General features: G+C 43.7%; 1 protein-coding gene across 6 annotated transcripts in view; it reads left to right on the forward strand.

The window, feature by feature from the left end:
- The first annotated feature begins 1,497 nt into the window (after positions 1-1,497).
- UBAP1 (ubiquitin associated protein 1) overlaps positions 1,498-18,544 on the forward strand; it is a 40,114-nt gene continuing 23,067 nt past the window's right edge. The window contains exons 1-2 of one of the 6 annotated variants that reach the window (XM_054811195.1): positions 1,498-1,663; positions 7,053-7,176. The gene's annotated coding sequence lies outside the window, so the exon portion shown is untranslated. Of the gene's footprint in view, positions 1,664-1,841; positions 2,018-2,536; positions 2,610-3,796; positions 3,972-7,052; positions 7,177-18,544 lie in introns of those variants that run through there. The other 5 variants (XM_054811194.1, XM_054811193.1, XM_054811191.1 and 2 more) reach the window with 5 other exon arrangements.

Raw genomic sequence — 18,544 nt, forward strand, 5'->3', positions numbered from 1 at the left:
TTTTTACGACAGTCGCGTCGCACCTTTGCGGCGGCTCCCCCGCACCGCCCGACAGCCTTGTTTCCTAGCAACCGTAGGAGGCAGGGCGGTTGCCAAGGCAGCGGGAGGGCGGGGCGGCGCCCCCTGGCGGCGGCGGCCGGTCGGCGGGGCGGGCTGGCGGCGGCCCCGGGCCCGTCAGTTTCAGCACCGGAGGGGCGCAGGCTGGCGCGGTTCCTTCTGCATTGGTCTTTAAACAACCGAAGCTTGCCGGGCGATGCCTGGAGGGAGACCCGTTTGACTAGCAGACAGCTTGGCTTTGGCACCCGGCTTCGGGTGACTACGAGGGTCCGGTGTATGTTATGTGTTTTACGGTGAGGTGCTTGGTCAAACGTGGGGGTGCTCTGTTCCACGAGGAAACTCCCTTATTGCAGGGCAATTAAAGGGTATATGGAATATTTGTATTTCATTATGCAGCTTTAAAAGCAACGTGGGTGGATGTCTGCTTTTCCTTATGTCCACATAGCTCATGTGCACTTTCTCCCTGGGCATATGAAAGCAAAAAATAGAGTAACTCAAACCCAGTGATCACCGTTTTGTAAGTGATATTTGCAGAGAAAAGAAAAAGGACAAGGAGAAAAGAGAGAAACGGGTAACATGCAGGTGGACTGCAAAAAAAGCCAGCTCCTGACCGCTTAAAAGCCTCTGGTGCCTCACATCATGTGAAATCAGTAAACATACTATTTTCCTGATAAGGCATTTTTTGGGTTTTTTTATGCCTTTTTTTGGGTGTGTTTTCATCTAATGCACACAAAGAGAAGCATGCTGTGAAAAGCCAAACTGAAAAAAAAAAAAACCCCAAACCAATTAGAAGAACCTCACAAGCTTTCCAGCTGCTCCTGAGGATAAAAAGGGATAATTCTAGTTTGGCTGTTTTCAGCCGTGATTTAAGCTCCACATTCTCACACACGCACAGCTGCCACCTGCATTTTGGACAAAAACCCTCCATTTTGGACCAAAGGCCTCTCAAAAGGCTGAAAATCGTCTGCCAAAGCTGCTTTTGGGGATAAGCGCCGTGCTCTGGTGCGTCCCGGCGGGAGTGCCCCCTCAGCTGCGCGGGGCAGCCCCCCGTGAGGGGACGAGGACAGGCATCGAGGCGGCCACTGCCGCTGAGGGAAGGGGCTGAGGCGTGTGGGGCGAAGTGCCCCCTCTGGGCCCGGCTCACCACGCTCATCCAGCCCCCTGGGGCACCTGTGGCTGTGCCGGTGGAACAGGGGCAGGAGGTGCTGGAGGCGTCTCCGGGGCAGGGCCGCACCCGGGACCGACCCGCGGCTGGAACAGCAACAGGGACAAGAGATAGGGACAGGCCGGCAGACACCACCCACCACCTCCGCCCCGCCCCTCGCGGAAAGAGGCGGGGCTCCCCTTGCCTTCTCCTCGCCCCTCTTCCGTTAGGGTGACGTCACCGCAAGCGCCTCCCGATTGGGCCGGCGGGGGCAGGTGACCTCGCGGCGTGACGCCAGCGCGTCGCCGGGGAGGCGAGGCGGAGGGCAGGTAGACAAGATGGCGTCGCCCGGCCGTGAGGCTGGAGGTGGCAACGCGGCGCGGGTTTCGTAGGGGCGGGCGGTGGGCAGCGACCGCGGGGACAGCCGGAGCCACCAGCTGGGGGCCGCCAGGCGCCGCGCAGGTAACGAGCGGGCCGGGAGCGGTCAGGGGCGGGGGTGGCGGTGCTGGTCCCTCTTGGAGCGGGGCCTGGGCAGGGGGGCACACCCGGTCGGGCCCTCCGCCCCGCCCCTGGGCCCAAACTTTGCCGCCTCTTTTCCTCATCCGGGGCGTGGGACCCTCCGCGCGCCCGTCGTGATTCAGCAGATGTGAAGGTTGCGGGGCCACTGCCCCCCCCGGGGGGGAGGGCTCGCAGGTTGGCCCCCCCCACACCCTCGGCCGTGGAGGGAAGGGAGCCTGTGGGCGCTGCCTCAGCGTGTGGCCTTGCTTCGCCCTCACGGCGTGTCGCTACTGCTTTTGTAGGTACCGTTTAACGGAGGTGAGAACCTGCATAGTCAGCTCAGAGGCATGGATTTCTGGCCCTCTGTCTTGGGCTGGACCCGGGGAGCAGGCGAGTAGGGTGACACTCCTTTCCTTACATTCTCCTGCTTTCTGGCAGTTTCAGGAACTGCCAGAGTCAAGGGAATACCTTCTGCTTAATAACCCTTGATGAGTTTGCCTTCTAAGAGCTGATGGCTGTTGAAATCTGACTAAATGGTTATCGTCCATGATATTTAGAAGGAAGTTCTTCCCCATGGTAGCTGAACCTTCTGTGAAGAACTGAAACGTATGCTTTTGTTTGGGGGGGGGTGCCTGTGTGTTTTTTGTCAAGCCTGCCTTTGGGTAATTTGTTAATTTCTGTCTCTTGTGTTGTGAAAACCATAGTACTCATCTTCCCTATGCCACTTATGACTTTAGATTTCCATTGTATTCACTCTTTACTTCATGGGTTGTAGCCCTCAGCATCTCTGTTTGTGCTTATTATCTATTTTTGCATCTTTTCCAGTTGGATTTCTGCTTTTGAATGGGGAAGAGGATCATATCTTTCCCTGCATTTGAGATGCAGGCATACCATGGATGTATACACTAGTGTAATACTTCAGTTTTGTAGTTTCTAACTTCCTGACAATGCCTTGTGTTCTGTTTAGCTCACTAGAAGTAAGACATTAAGACTGTATTGAAGCTATTTAGTATAATTCGAGAACTGCCTTCCTGAGTTTTGATAGCTAAAAATCTATCCTTTTAAAAGGAAAGTTAGGATTGCTTTGCTTTTTTTAATTAGTAAAAGAAATTACAATGGGTGAAAATGAGTAATCAACTTAAGAAGTGGTTTTATTCCCTACATCATTTAAAAATTCCAAACAAGCAAAAAAAAATATCTTATGACGTTTATACTGTCATAAGATAAGCAGGTGAACTCTGGCACTTAGCAGTACAGCTAATACAGCTGTCATCGTGGACTCAGTAAAAATGTATTCATGTTGAATTTAAGAACTTTGAGGTGGATGACAAATGAGTATTGCCAAATTAAGGAACAATTGGGTTGTGACCGGTGGTGTAACTACTGTGCTACTGATAGAAGGCATACTGCATCTCACAGCCTGTTATGGGGTTAAGAGGCTTTTGTGGAAGCTTGTTGTGGGGAATCTTACTCCAGCTGTGACCTAGGGATCTTTTTCTTAAGGAAAAAGAGGAAGAGGCGGTACTGTAATTAGCCAGACCTCTTCCTCACCTCCCTTCCCTTATCATTCTTGGACCATGGGACTTTCTGTTCCTGTGCAGGCATTCCTACACCTGCTGGCTTCCTAGGGCTGACCCTGCATACCTGGCAACTCTGCTCTGCAACGGCATTTTTCAGGGGAGAGGGAGAAACCTGTTTTGGCCTCCTCCTCTCCTTTTCTGCATACAGAAGTGTGGAGCACTGTACTAGCCACAGGGAAGGCAATGGGGCTGAGATGGTACACATGGTAGCAGCATAGCAGATTGGGACCCATCTATTAAGGCCATGTGCAGGGTAGTGTTAGGTTGCAGTATCATGGTAGTACTGCTACTTAATTACTTCAGTTTTCTGTACGTGCAGAGCTGTACTTCAAAAGTGGCAGTGATGATTTAGATCACCATTGCAATTGGGTGACTTAAACCTTTTAGGCAAAACCTTAATTCTAAGGATGAGAGAGAGAAAACATGTAGTCTTCAAACCTATTTTTTGTGAGCTTGTGGTTTTAGTCTCAGAAACAAAACTGAAAGCAATTGTGCTTTTCTTGTTTCACCGGCTGTATCTGGCCTGCAAGTTCGATAGTTCTTTTTTTTTTTTTTCCCCTTGTGAGTGCACTGTGGATCAAAGGAGTCAGGGAAGAAGTTGCTTCTAATAAGATCAGACACTCTGCATAAGTCAAGTGTAAGCTGAAACAAAGGTACCTGAAACTTCAAAGGGAAAACCAAGGAAATCTCAGGTATAAGATAAGTGAATGAATAAATGTTTGTTTCTCTTTAATGAATTGAACTTCAATATTCACAATATTTTAAGAGTATACTGATCATTATAGAGAATATACTGATGAGCTGGGAGACTTACTGTATAGTTTACGTTAATGGATAGAAAAATCTTAATGACGAAAAATCATCAAAAACATGTGGACTAACTCCATGTCTGTTGTTCACGTGGTGTTTTGCAGTGCCCAGTGCTTGTTGTCCTAGAGACAAAAACCTCTAACGGAATAGGAGTCAGGTTTCTGGACCAATCCAGCAGGCTACCTCATCTAACTCTGTTGCACTGGTGGCCAGAGCTATTTTGTCTGGTGCTGGTGGCAAAAGTGCTATAATGCCACAGAAGGCATCACCTTACTCACCCTCCTCCTCCTCTTTAATTGTATAAGCTTATGGTTTCCTGTTGCTTCCACAAACTTTAGGGATTGATAATTCAGGAAATTCAACGTTGTTGTTAATGTCTAGTCTCTATATCTTGAGTTTTTGACATCAGCCTGTTCCAGTATTTTACAGTTCTACTGGGTTGAATATTTTGATAAATTGATCTGTGAGAAATTTAGTTTTTCTTATTAGACAGAACTTCTATACAGCCTTCTCTGGCATTTTGTTTCTAACATAATCACTCCCAGTCTTTTCAGTCATAAATTCCAGAGCTTCAGTTGTCATTTTACAAGGATATCTACCTAAAGGCATTACTATCTATTTAAAATTGATCGGTGCAATTCAGACCAATGTCAGTGTAAAGAAGGTCTAGTGGAGCTGTAATTGAAAAGCTCTGGAAGATGTTTTAGAAAACTATTGTTTGAAGAAAAGGCAAAGAAGGGTTGTTTACACATTATAGATAGTTTTCTTGTTTGAAAAAAAGTAGGCCTTCTAGGGTGTACCAATGGTTGGTTTCTCTTCCCTGTATTGTGCCTGCTTGCTGTGATAACTGGGAAGGCAATGCTATTGATCTGACAGTGTGTACCACTCTACAATGGATCATTGGGAATGCAGTTGATCAATACAAGGCTGAGCTCACAGTTTTTCTGTGTTAACTACTTAGGTAGCTAATCCTATGTGGTATGCAAGTGCATTGCTTAATGCTTTGACCCTCTGACTTGGTTTGAATAAGCTCATGTTCTCTGTCCCTAATAACCTTTTGCAGTCAATGTAGTCTTGTATTGAGCTCTGCTAAGAGAAGTTGAGCACTGGGGTTTTTCCCTCTCTTAAATTATCAGATTTATTCCAAATCCTTGCTTGCATGAGGAAGGCATTTTCTTAAATATTAAGAAATACTATCTTTCCTGTGGTTGGGAAATTTTGAAAGAACAGCTTGTCTAGACTTGGTTATGTTGGGTTTGTTTATTTTTCTCTTTGAAAGGCTACAAGGTCTTGTCAGAATCCTTTAAGCTTCCAGTGTACTTGAAACACAGAAGTATATCAAAGGGGGAATAGAATATCATTGCTCTGACTTAGGTTTAAATCTTTTCTAGAAGGGAAAGTAGATTGGTTCAAAGTACCATGTTGCATTAGTATTATTACAGTTTCTAACTGACTGAGCTCAAATGGAAACTCTGACCTTGTATTTTCTGGGCTGCATTTTGTGTCAGAAACTCTTACACCAGAGTAACATTTTAAGAGGGGAAAGCAGGACATGAGTCCTATCCAAGAAACAGTTCTTCAGCCCGAAGATGGTCTGAATATGAATGTACTAAAGCTACTAACTTATTGGTAGGTAGTATCATGGAAATTAGTAATAGAGTTGCGAACACCAAGTTAGTCTGGTCTGTGTTCCTGGAGATCAGCATTCATCATAACTATCTACTAGATTATGTGAAGTATGTAAGCTCTTCCCTAATGTCCAATGGTGCAAGCACAAACATATACATCTCTAGGCTAGCAGTAGATGAAGCCGTGACTGGTGAGATTTATTTTGAGTTTGGGAGGTTGGATTTCTAAGAATATGTGTATTATCAGTTGTGCTACGTCAAGTGTTAGCGCTGTGCTTAATCTAGGCATAGAGATGTGCTTATGTGTTCAACTTGATTTCCCTCATTGATTCCAAACTGTAAAATAAAACTAGATAACTAGTTTATAAACACTCTGCAAAGTAATTGTTAAAGCATATGTGTTTTCTATTTTGATATAGAAAAGCCACACTGGGTTCCACCCTAATGACTAATACCATCATGTGGTGTTCTTGCACAGTAATGTATAATAATTTCAAATAGAAATATAGGAGTCACATGGGGTAGAAAAAGGACTTTATATGAATAAAATCACCATTAATCATCTGGAATAAAATTGTGTGTGGTGAGAAAGGATAGAAAAGTGTTATGCTGCATACCCTCTGAGAAAAGAATGTGTTCTTAATCTTTTAATTAAGTATTAGGTCACCACAAGCAGTTTGTTGCCAGTCTATTTGACTTCTTGGTAGAAAAAAGCTGAAAGATTGTTGGGTTTCATTTTGCCTGCTGTGTTTGGAACAGTATAAAAAGAAGGGGGTTTATTGTGCTTTTCAGAAAGTACCTTTAGGTTCTTTAATGGAAAGAGGGGGAATGAGTAAGTGAATGTATCCCCTCAAGCAGGTTTTAGTTGGAGTTTTGGAAACAAAAATGGATGGAAAAATATGGTACTATAAAATAACTCTGCACTCAAGGGGGGTAATGAACCACAAAGATTTTTGGTGGACAGATTTCTATATTACATGCTGTCCTGGTTTTCAGCTGAGATAGTTAACTTTCACAAGAAGCTGGGAGAGGACACAGCCAGGACACCTGACCCAAACTAGCCAAAGGGATATTCCATACCATATGATGTCACGCTCAGTATATAAGGGAGGGAGCTGACTGGGGAGGATGGGTCACTACTCAGGGATGGGCTAGGGATCGGGTTCTGGGCCATGAGCAAATTGCATTGTGTATCACCTGCTTTGTATATTCTTTTATTAGTAGTGTTGTTGTTATTTTCCTTTCCCTTTGCTGTCCTAGTAAGCTGTCGTTATCCCAACCCACGAGTTTTACCTTTCTCTTACCTTTTTCTTCCACTTCTCCCCAACCCACCAGGGGGGAAAGAGTGACTGAACAGCCGCGTGGTGCTGAGCTGCCAGCTGGGGCTGAACAGTCCTTTTTGGCACCCTGTCCCTGGGTGAGCTGTGAGACATGCAAGAAGATTTCAGCCGCCATCCAGGTGAGCACATTGTCACCTGGGTGCTCTGATGCTGGGATAACAAGGCCAGTAGCCTGGAATTAGAGGGTGGGGAAGCCAAGCAGCTGGGATCCCTGTCTAGGGAAGGGGGGCATTGAAAAGGCATTTGGAAAAAAGACACAAACCCTCAGCCTCTTCTGTCAGGCATGAGGGAAAGGTATTCCGTCAAGGAAGATGTATGGCGTCCAGGCAAGTGGACCACCGTGGAGAGAGGTATCCAGAACCCGAGGGAGTTAGCTGTGCAGGAGATTGATTATTGTGACTCAGACAACACGCAGTTACCCATAGATTCTGATGAAGTCTAATGCACGTGACCCACGTGGTAGGAGTTTGTATGGAGTGCACCATCATCGTACGTCAACCCATTGGCACTAATGGACTGAAGGGGTGAAGAGGGGCCAACGGTGGAGAAAGTGGCTGGCCAACTCCAGCAATACGAAGAAATTCTCTCTTCCCTCCTCGTCTTGGCTGTGGAGACAGTGTTCTGGAAAGTGTAGCAACTTGAAGAGGATATGTGCTATTCCCCACCTGTATGGACCAATATCTCGGCTATTAGGAGTAAGTGTTCCTCTTCTTAAGAGAGAGGATATAGTGGATAACACCATGACGCACCCTGTGGTTTTACCTGCATGACCATGGAGAGGACGTGAAGTGGGAGGGAAAACCTACCCAAATTCTAGCGGCACAAGTATGTGAGTTGCAAAGAAAAACAATCACAAAAGGGCATTTTTACAGGAAAATTGCCGATCCAGTTTCCACTGAGCAGTTCCCCAGACCAAGTGGAAGGCCTGATTGTACTTCTGATCCTCTTGAAGGGACTTTGAATCATTTTTACAAGAAATGAGTAACAAATACGATGAGCAAGATTAGAGGGGCCTTGCCTGCAGCCAGGTGGAGGAAGGGGATACCGAGGTTTACTGGACTGTGTGAATCCCATGGCCTGGGCTTGTTAGACACACTGGAGTATAAGGCTCTAGTGGACACCGGTGCACAATGTACCCTAATGCCATCAAACCATGAAGGGGCAGAACCCATCTGTATTCTGGAGTGACAGGGGGATCCCAACAGCTAACTGTACTGGAGGCCAAAGTGAGTCTAACTGGGAATGAGTGACACAAGCATCCTATTGTGACTGGTCCAGAGGCTCCGTGCATCCTGGGCATAGACTGCCTCTGGAGAGGGTATTTCAAGGACCCAAAAGGGTACTAGTGGGCTTTTGGCATAGCTGCCTTGGAGTCAGAGGAAAATGAACAGCTGTCTACCTTGCCCAGTCTCTCAGGGGACCCTTCTGTTGGGGAGCTGCTGAAGGTCAAAGAACAACAGGTGCTGATCGCTGCCACAACAGTGCACCGGGGCAATATCACACCAACCCAGACTCCCCAATTGCCATCCATAAGCCGATTTGTCAACTGCATAGCCGAGGAGCGATCAGCAGAACTCACTCACCCTATAACAGTCCCGTATGGCCAGTGCAAAAATCTAATGGAGAGTGGAGACTGACAGCAAACTATGGTGGCCAGTCACACCGCCCATGAGTGCTGCCGTGCCAGATGTTCTAGAACTTCAATACAAACTGGAGTCAAAGGCAGCCAAGTGGTACGTCACAATTGGTATTGCTAATGTGTTTTTCTCAATCCCTTTGGCAGCAGAGCACAGGCCACAGTTTGCTTTCACTTGGAGGGTCGTCCAGTACACCTGGAACTGACTGCCCCGGGGGTGGAAATACAGCCCCACCATTTGCCATGGGCTGAACCAGAGTGCGCTGGAACAGGGCGAAGCTCCAGAGTACCTGCAATACATTGACGATATCATCGTATGGGGCAACACAGCAGATGTTGTTTCTGAGAAAGGGAAGAAAGCAGTCCAATTCCTTCTGAAAGCCGTTTTTGCCATGAAACACAGTAAGGGCAAGGGACCTGCACAGGAGGTGCAGTTTTTAGGAATAAAATGGCAAGATGGATGTTGCCAGCTCCCAATAGATGTGATCAACAAAATAGCAACTATGTCTCCACCAACTAGCAAAAAGGAAACAGAAGCTTTCCTAAGCATTGTGGGGTTTTGGAGGATGCATATTCCAAATTACAGTCTGATTGTAAGCGGTTTATATTAGGTGACCCAGGAGAAGAATGATTTCAAATGGGGCCCTGAGCAATGACAAGCTTTTGAACCAATTAACCAGGAAATAGTTCATGCCGTAGCTCTTGGGCCAGTCCGGGCAGGACCAGATGTAACAACCGTGCTCTGCACCGCAGCCGGGGAGAATGGCCCTACCTGGAGTCTCTGGCAGAAAGCACCAGGGGAGACTTGGCGTCGACCCCTGGGTTTTTGGAGTCAGGGATACAGAGGATCCGAGGCCTGCTACATTCCAATTGAAGAAGAGATTTTGGCAGCATATGAAGGGGTTTGAGCTGCTTTGGAAGCAGTTGGTATTGAAGCACAGCACCTCCTGGCACCCCAACTGCCAGTTCTGGGCTGGATGTTCAGAGGGAGGGTCCCCTCTATACATCATAATGTTACTGATGCTATGTGAATAAGTGGGTCGTGCTGATCACTGAGGGGGTGGGGAGCAGGGAGAAGTGAGCAAGCGGCCACATGGTGGTCAGCTGCCAGCTGGGGCTAAACCACTACACATGCCTCTGAGATTTGTGAGCTCCTTAGAAACCTAGGTTTGTTACTAATCAAGCTGTAATTCTATCAGCAGTCATTGGCTGGTGGGGCTCTGTACTGGCAATTACTTTTGCAACTAAGCATGTATCTGAGGTATTGTCTTCCAGATACTATTCTGAGGAATGACTTAAAGGAAATCTTTGGGTAAGAAGATTCTTTATCAAGTTTTAATCAGCCAACTTCTTGTGTTACTGTTTTAATCCGAAGAACTGTCTGACTTGAGGTGGAAGGGGAGATGCGTTTCAGGACTCACACAGCTGATAAGGAGTTTCATGCTTGCACAAATGCAAAATGCAATTCCTTTAAGCCAGTGAACTGTCTGTGGAAGAATAATTGCTAGATTCTTATTAATGTCTTAGCAGCGGGCAGCTTTCAAAATATCTGCAGTTACAGGCTTCCTTCTTGTTTGTAGCAGGGAGTTTAATACATGATTTCTGTTGACTTACCTGGAAATCTGTTGGTAGCTGGTTAAAACCTCATAATGTATTCTGAGGTCACTGTGTGCCTGTGCTTAGTAATGGAATTTCTTTACAAAGAAAATGCAAGTAAAGATGGTAAAAAAGCTTGTTGGTTTTAACTAACGCTGTTGAATTTTTCTTGATTTGTATGCAAAGGGAAAGCTAGTGAATTCAAGTGTGCACATAAATGCAATACTGTTATGTTCTGTACTGTCTTCTACGTGAAGATCTTCAACTGGAAAAGCCTTTATAAATACAGCTTAAAGAATCCACAAGTGTATTGTGAGATGCAAGATAAATAAAGGTAGACAAAGATGAAGAAGTTGAATGTGGCATGAATGGCTAGGTGGTCTAAGCAGCTTTTGGAGCTGTAGATGGACTCTAGAAATATGCATTTGGTTGACAGAATGGCTGTCACATCTGTTTGTGTGACATGATAATACCATACTTGTCATACCTGAGCTTCCATATTGCATATGCAAGTAGTATGCAATGTCTCTTGGGGTGTTCTGTATCTGTTATGATATTGGACTGATGAAGAAGTTCTGCCTTCTCTCCCCTCTCTCATGGAGATGAACGCTTGAAATACACCAGTATATAGTGCAGGGATCTATACTCTGGATAAATTGATTCTGCTGAGCAATGTAAAGGTCTTCTCTCCCAACTTGAAGGGAAAGACAGTAGTTGTGTATCCATTTTACTACAGGACTTGTTCAAGGCATAGTTCTCCTGTAATTGCTGCAGGAATGTAAATATGGTGCTCCTGTTCTGTTGTTAGGCAGCACGGGATTTATTTGCTAAAGTAAGCTGGATTGAATCAGACATACGGGTTATAAAAGAGGCAGGCTGGGACTGGTTCTCAGGTTCTAGGATAAAATCTGATATCTCAGTTGTGGAATCGTCAACCCATAGTCCTTCCACTTTCCTTCTTAAAAAAAAAAAAATCTTGATGCTTTGTCACAGTAGTGGTGGTCCACTGAGATAGATCTCTGTCCTGTTAGCAGTCCTATATTGTTGCCAGTCTGTTAGACTTTTGGAGAGAAAAAGCTGTGGGTATAACTGTTGGATGGTCATGGAGCAATCTCATCCAGCAGCCTACTGCAGTCTAGCTATATAATAGCAGTAAGGATAGATTGCTTAAGCTGAGTCAGATCTGTCAAAATGTCCTTATGAAATGAAGCCAATGCATCTCTGAAGTCTGCTTTTGCACACAAAATGAGCTGTTTCTGTTTAGTTATTAATTACTTTGTGTTTCAGGAGTTGCATTCATTACTGTAGCTGCTAAAAAAATTTCTAATATGCAGGAAGAAAAGTTTATACCACTGAGCAAGACTGGAGATACAGTGTATAACAAAATAGCAGACTTAAATGAATTTGAAGTAGTAATTTAGTACTTTGGACTAAATCCAATTTTGTATTACCAGTTCAGAAGAACATCTTTAAGGCTTTTATAGTGAGATGAAATGTTGAAGAGGAATGATTTGATAAGGAAAATTGGGGGAGAAAAAGATATTGGTCCAAACTTGAGAGAATGCAGTGAGATTCTTGGGATAGCTGTGGATTTGGGATTAAGGAAATACAAGTTTTGTTGCTGGCTGAGCTGGATGACAGTTGGCAAACTGCTTCAGGTTTGTGCCTTGTTCCTCACGCCTGCAAAAGAGCAATAGTTTTACTGCTGGTTAAGTGCCTTGAAAATTATTTTGAAGTCTCATGCAAGAACTAGGTGGTGCTGAGGGTATAAGGGAATTTTGGCAAAACTGCTTTCTGCTCAGGGGAAAGATAATGAATTAAAAGTGTGTGTGCAAGGGTTTTCAATTCCTGGCCATATGAATATGCTGTAGCCTTCTAGATTTCATCTGAAAGCAGTGTCTTTCTGTGGCTGTGGTTTCTTTTCTATTCCACTTGACAATGAAACTCCAGGTCAGTATTCATACACTCCTATCATTGGGAGGCTTGTAATTGTGTGTGTGTCAGTTGCAGTACCTTGCAAGTTACTGGATTTTGTTCTGTACATTCATGATGGAAAGATCATTTGTGTTCGTAGTGAAGTGCAGGCTTCCAGTCTACCCTAGTCCTTAAGCTCATCTGCTTCAAACATTAACTACAAGTGTAGGATTGCAGTGCTGGGACGGCAGATTGAATTGTTGTCGTACACCAAGAGAAAGCAGACGTTTTTGTGTTTTGTTTTTTTTTTTAAGTGAGGAAATCTGAATCTTGAATTCATTTTAAAGGAAACAATTGGAATTAAGGTACGTGGGTGTTGAAGTTATTTTATGATGCTTAGGGATCTACTGAGTATCCTTCCTGAATGTAGCTGGTGACTGCTGCATAGCACGAAGGGTGGAATGACATGATACGGAAAGGCTTTCTGAAGCAGTATGTAAAGGTGAGTGTAGCAATTGGAGCATCCTTAAAAGTTGTGTCTCAGGGGCTGGGTAGTTGCTCTGCTTTCCTTCTCAGAGGGTGGGGACTGTCTGCATGTTTGTGTATTTTCACTCCTAGTAACCTCAGTGTGGCAGTTGCATATGTAGAATGAACCTTCTTTAACAGATGTACTGACTCTCTCTTAGGTTTTTTTCTGTGTTGCTTGTGGCTTCCATTCCCAAACTTTTCAATCCATTGTTGGATTATGGGCTGAATGGTGCTTCCATTTATGTAGTCCTAAGTGGAGTGGTCTTTGCTGTTTGAGAACTCCAAAATCAAGGAAGGAAGGATATTTCTGTTCAGGACTATGCTGCCTTCAGGTGGTTTAGGCCACTGAAGTTGTCTAATATACAACACAGCAAGCAGCTCTTGTGGTGATTATATTCTGGTTTTTTTAATATATCTGCTATAGCTGAGGGCAACCTCAGTTTGACTTCTCTGCATAAAGATAGATTTCTACTTTTCTACACTAGACAAGCTCGCTCAAGACAACTTAACTTCCTCTGTTCCCAATGAATTCAATTCCAGAAGCGTACTCGGTGTGGGTACCACCATTTTGTTGAGCCTATTCAGGTGTCTACTGCTGTTTTCATATATCAGTATTTTTTCTGATAGCTGGTAATGATACTTCTGTTCCTGTGTGTTTTTAAAGAGGAGAACTTAATCTTTGCTACCAGCTCTGGTTTTCTCTAAAGTTAACAAGCCTTTTCAGGAAATAATTAAGGTGGAAGTATTCCCTTTAAAACTGTTTCCTCCTCTTTATGTTCCACTATGCACCAGTTTCATGTTTTAATTAAACAAGTGGATCTGGCTCATTTAAAATGTGACTTCTGGTAGTGAAAATTAATTCAGTGTTGACTACTGATAGTATGTCCCATCCAGGTAATCTTTTTAATCAGTTGTTCAGTCCTATTTGGACAGGGTGGAAAAACATGAAAACAGGTTTAACTGGCACTGTATCTGGAGATTAAAAAAAATTGGTTCTTATTTAGGCATTATTGCAATGGGACCATAGTTTTATTAGCTTGGTTCACTTTTTTATAGTTCAGTTTGATTCCTTTCAGTTCCTTCTGTTAAGTTTGTCTGGGAAGGGGTGTGTCCCTGCTGAGATCTCAGCTTAGTGAAGGTATGAAAATAGCTGAAGTGAGTGTTCATCTTGAACTGTGATGAGGTTTTTGGGGTATTTTTTTTCCTTGTATGTACGTTTTGTCCTTCAATGCAGAAAAATCTGGGATCTTTTCAGACTTGTATTTCTGTATATCCTTTTTTTTTCTTGTGTCAGCCTTCATAGGAAGGGTTGGATGAAGACAGATATCTATTGGCTTAGGAGGAGTGAGTGACATGCAAATTAAGGACAAAATGAGCTAGCATCAAAAGCTGAAACTGTGCCGGTGATGTGTTGACAGTTGAAAGAAGATGCATAAAACCCAAAAAAGTGTCAAGTAAGTGTGTGAAGAATGTCACATCTGTAGCACCTAAGATGGAGTTCACATTTCTCACACTAGTGCTGTCAAGGGGAAGCCAAGCTTATGAGGTATGTTTTGAAAATCACCAAGGCTTGAGATGGAGTGAGTCTTATGTTGTCACTTCGCAGAAAAGCATTTTGGTGAGCACACTTTTCCAGGTATGCTGTGATCAGCTCTTAGGTGCTTCAGTAGTAGGCAGTTTTTAGAACTACTGCTTTCACGTATCTCGAAGTGTGTATTTGGTGAAAGAGTAACATATGGTGAACAGGGATGTTTCCTGGAAAACAGGCAACACTGAGAGATGAAACTAAAAGAGGGTAAATTCAGACTACATACAAGGAAGACATTTTTTACCGTGAGGATGGCGAAACCCTGGTTTCGCCACCAGAGAGGTGGTAGATGCCCCATCCCTGGAAAGTCTTGCCACTTGAGGCAACAACAACTCTCTCATTACACTGCTTGAAAACACCTTGCAGCACGGACAAGGTATGAATCCTTACATTTTCTTTTGTTCAGCCTTAAACTTGGACTTAATGGACAGGTTAAGAATGTGGCTCTTTTAGTTGAGAGAAATGAGGAACGTTAGTGGAAAACAAGGATGCCAGGTGGCTGGAAAAGTTCAGCAGTTTTAACGACATTATGGGAGACATCCTGTAAGGAATGGGAGAAGACTGGTGGTGGCCTTAGGTGTATTTAAACTGCTTGGGCTGAGGGTGCAATTGGGATTTGAAGAAGTGGCTCCCGTGCCAAGTTCAAGGTTTTAGCCTGCTTGCTGCAGGGCAGGCAGAGTTGTTTGTAGGTCGAATAGTTAATTTTCTGTCAGTACCACACGTAGTTTTACTGGGAAAATACTGAATGTGTGGTGAGAGTGGGTAGAGCATGTGACTCTCGTATAAGAGGAAAAATTGATGAATCTGTAGTAGTCTAACACTGGTCCCATTATTCTTGTACAGTGCAGTAGACGTGTTTTGGCTGAGTTAAATATATATTAAATGGCAAGTGAAGTTTGATCTGCTGGCAGATTTTATTTTTCCATTTTAAAACTTCTTTCCAACTTGATTTCTTACTAGGTGTTTTTCGTCTGTTTTGTTACAGTAATTCTGTAAGCATTTGTATTTCACCAAATTTCTACTCAAAAACATAGCTACTAATAGAATCATAGAATCATTTAGGTTGTAAAGACCTTTAAGATCATCAAGTCCAACCATTAACCTAGCACTGCCAAGTCCACCACTAAACCATGTCCCTAAGCACCACGTGTATGCATGTTTTAAATATCTCCAGGGATGGTGACTCAATCACTTCCCTGGGCAGCCTGTTCCAGTGCTTGACAACCCTTTCAGTGAAGAAGTTTTTCCTAACAGCCAATCTAAACCTTCCCTGGCACAACTTGAGGCCATTTCCTCTTGTCCTATCGCTTCTTACTTGGGAAGAGAACAGCCCCCACCTGGCTACAACCTCCTTTCAGGCAGTTGCAGAGAGTGAGAAAGTCTCCCCTCAGCCTCCTCTTCTCCAGGCTAAACAACCCCCATTCCCTCAGCCGCTCCTCATCAGACTTGTGCTCCAGACCCTTCACCACTTCGTCACCCTTCTCTGGACATGCTCCAGCACCTCAATGTCCTTCTTGTAGTGAGGGGCCCAAAACTGAACACAGAACTTGAGGTGCAGCCTCACCAGTGCAGGGTACAGGGGGACGATCACTTCCCTGGTCCTGCTGGCCACGCTATGTCTGACACAAGCCAGGATGCTGTTGGCCTTTTTGGCCACCTGGGCACCCTGCTGGCTCATGTTCATCCAGCTGTCGACCAGCACCCTCAGGTCCTTTTCCACCAGGCAGCTTTCCAGCTACTCTTCCCTGAGCCTGTAGCATTGCAAATAAATAGTACCATTTCTCTTCTGAGCTTTACCAGCGTAAAGGTGACAGTTGTATTGCTTTCTTTGGAATAGATTTTTTAAAGTAGAGTCATTTAATTGCTGTAGTGTGTTTAAATGCATTGAATTCCAATTAATTTTTATCAAAAGAATACAAATTGCTTTCTGCAGTAAAATAAAGTTCTTGTGTCACTATTGGGAGTAGATGCTGGTGTGGTCAACAGAGTTGTTTCTAGATATGTAAGATCAGCTACCCGTACACCTCTTTTGATCAAAGAGCATAAGAAGAAAGAGCTTGAAACTGCACAGATTCTTTTATTTTCGGATTACAAAGGGGATGTTCTGATTAATGGCAAAAGCTGCTTTACTCTGTTATGTTGGCAGCATTTTGGGAATGTTTGTCTAGCTCTCCTCATTCATAACTGGGACAAGTCTGAAGCATTAATAATATTCAAGTACTTCAGAGTCAGCTTGTTACGTATTGAAGTAGCACTGCAACAAATAGAGCAGCATTTTAATTAGCTTATGCTACTCTGGGTTCCAGACATACATTTTAAATGTGCAGGATATTCCATGGTTTTTTTCATACATCTTTCTCAAAAGAACAGAATAAGTGGGCTATTTTGTTGAAGCTAGCAGGTTTCTCTAACTAGCAGTGCCTCTCATTTGAGAAGGGTTGTATTGAAATATTAGCTTTCTTATAAAGTGCTAGGATTAACTAGAAAAGTTAATGCATATACCTGGCTCTGGCTAGTGCTAAGATTGCTGTTAAAGATTTTACTCATTTGTAGTAATATGAAGTTTTGTGCTAATTAAGCTGAAGTAGCTAAATTTGTTAATATTTACTAGATGCTTTCCATCTGACTATTTTAAGCTCTCAGAAGTGGTAGGTATTTGCTATCTAACTTTAGATACAGGAAAATAGTCGTTAAAAGCAGTTGCTCCTCAAATTTGGGACTTGTTTCATTACTGCACTGTGAGATTATTGTACCCCTCTTTGGTGGTATGAGTGCTGGATATCTTTGCTTTTTTCCTAGAATGTAGGAGTTGCACAGCTATGGATTATCATGCAAATATCTGTCTTCTGCTGTATCTCAAGGAGGTGAAGATGGTGCTTCTAGTTACCACCCTTTTCTTAGTGATGTTGTAGCTTCTAGATTAGTGAAGCTGATCTCAAGAAGCAAAAAAAGATGTAAACCCATATATTTTTTCCTCTGCTTTTCTGTTTAGATGATCTTTAAATAACTTAGGTAACAATCACTAGTAGGAACTACACTCTAAAATCTTTATCTGCTCTTGCAGTTGACAGAACCTGGGCTGTCCCTTTATTTGCTGAGTTTGGAAGTCAGGCTGGCCTTAGATGTTAGTTGCAGGTGGTTTTCTCTTGTGACAGGACTCTTTTTTGGAAAGAGTAAATTTTAAAAAGGTCACCCATTTGCTCCAACAGTTAAATGTGAATTTAGAGTAGGTGTGTCTTCTGTACTCTTGTTTCACATGTCAGTCTCTGGCCAAAGGAAAAGCTTGCACTCATCTGCCTTGACCACAAGGCTGTCTGTAAGTAATTTGGAGTTTTCTTATGCTCTTGCCTTGAAAATTGTAGTTCTAGAGCCTTATGTGATTTATAAGATTCAACTTCCTTGGAAACCTATATGGCTGGTAAGTGATTCAGTGATTGAAAAACTGGTGCATGAATGTACTGCATTTCCTCAGCCATTGTAGGGTTTTCCCTTATTTCTCAGTGAAATGTACAGCAAATTACCTTATGTCCCAAATACACAGTCAGGATTTTAAAGACCTGTCCCTTATCAGTTGAGAGCCGTAAATCTTTAACTGGCTGAATTAGTATGTCCATTTAACAAGTGCAGTGTCTTTAATGAACTAAGTGGGACATGGCGTGAGAATAGTTGCATAACTAGAGGTGTCTAATATTAATGCGGTGATTCCATATGGAATAACAGAGCAAGAGATGCTGTGCTTCTCTGAGACCCTGTGCAAGAGCTGTCTTCCTCTTTAGCTTCTGATTGATTGATGTGTACTGAAACAGAAGGTGTAATTGCCCACTATGTCATGTTAAGCAATAGCACAATTTGAAGAATCAATTTTTCCTGATGTTTGTTACTGCTAGGAAGATGCTATCCAACATCTGCTTGTAAAGCCCCGTAATGAATGTTATTGCCAAAAGAGTGGTGTTTTGCAACCGAATAATACGATCTGCACGCAGGCCTACTCTTCAGGGGCTCTTTGTTCCCTGTCCTTCCCACATTCTGGAAATGTTTTTAAAAGTGATGGTTTATTGGTTCCTCTCCCTCTGCTCCTCCATCATTGCACTGGAAATAACAAACTGAATTAGTTTGTTGTGGGCTGTTCTTCAAAATTTAGATGTCTTATCATAGTTGCTTGGATTGTTGATCCATGGGGTGTGTATGTAGCAGAAATATCTCATGCCTGCCTTCCTCCTCCCCT

Source organism: Grus americana, chromosome Z (genome assembly GCF_028858705.1).
Source record: "Grus americana isolate bGruAme1 chromosome Z, bGruAme1.mat, whole genome shotgun sequence".
NCBI lineage: Eukaryota > Metazoa > Chordata > Aves > Gruiformes > Gruidae > Grus > Grus americana.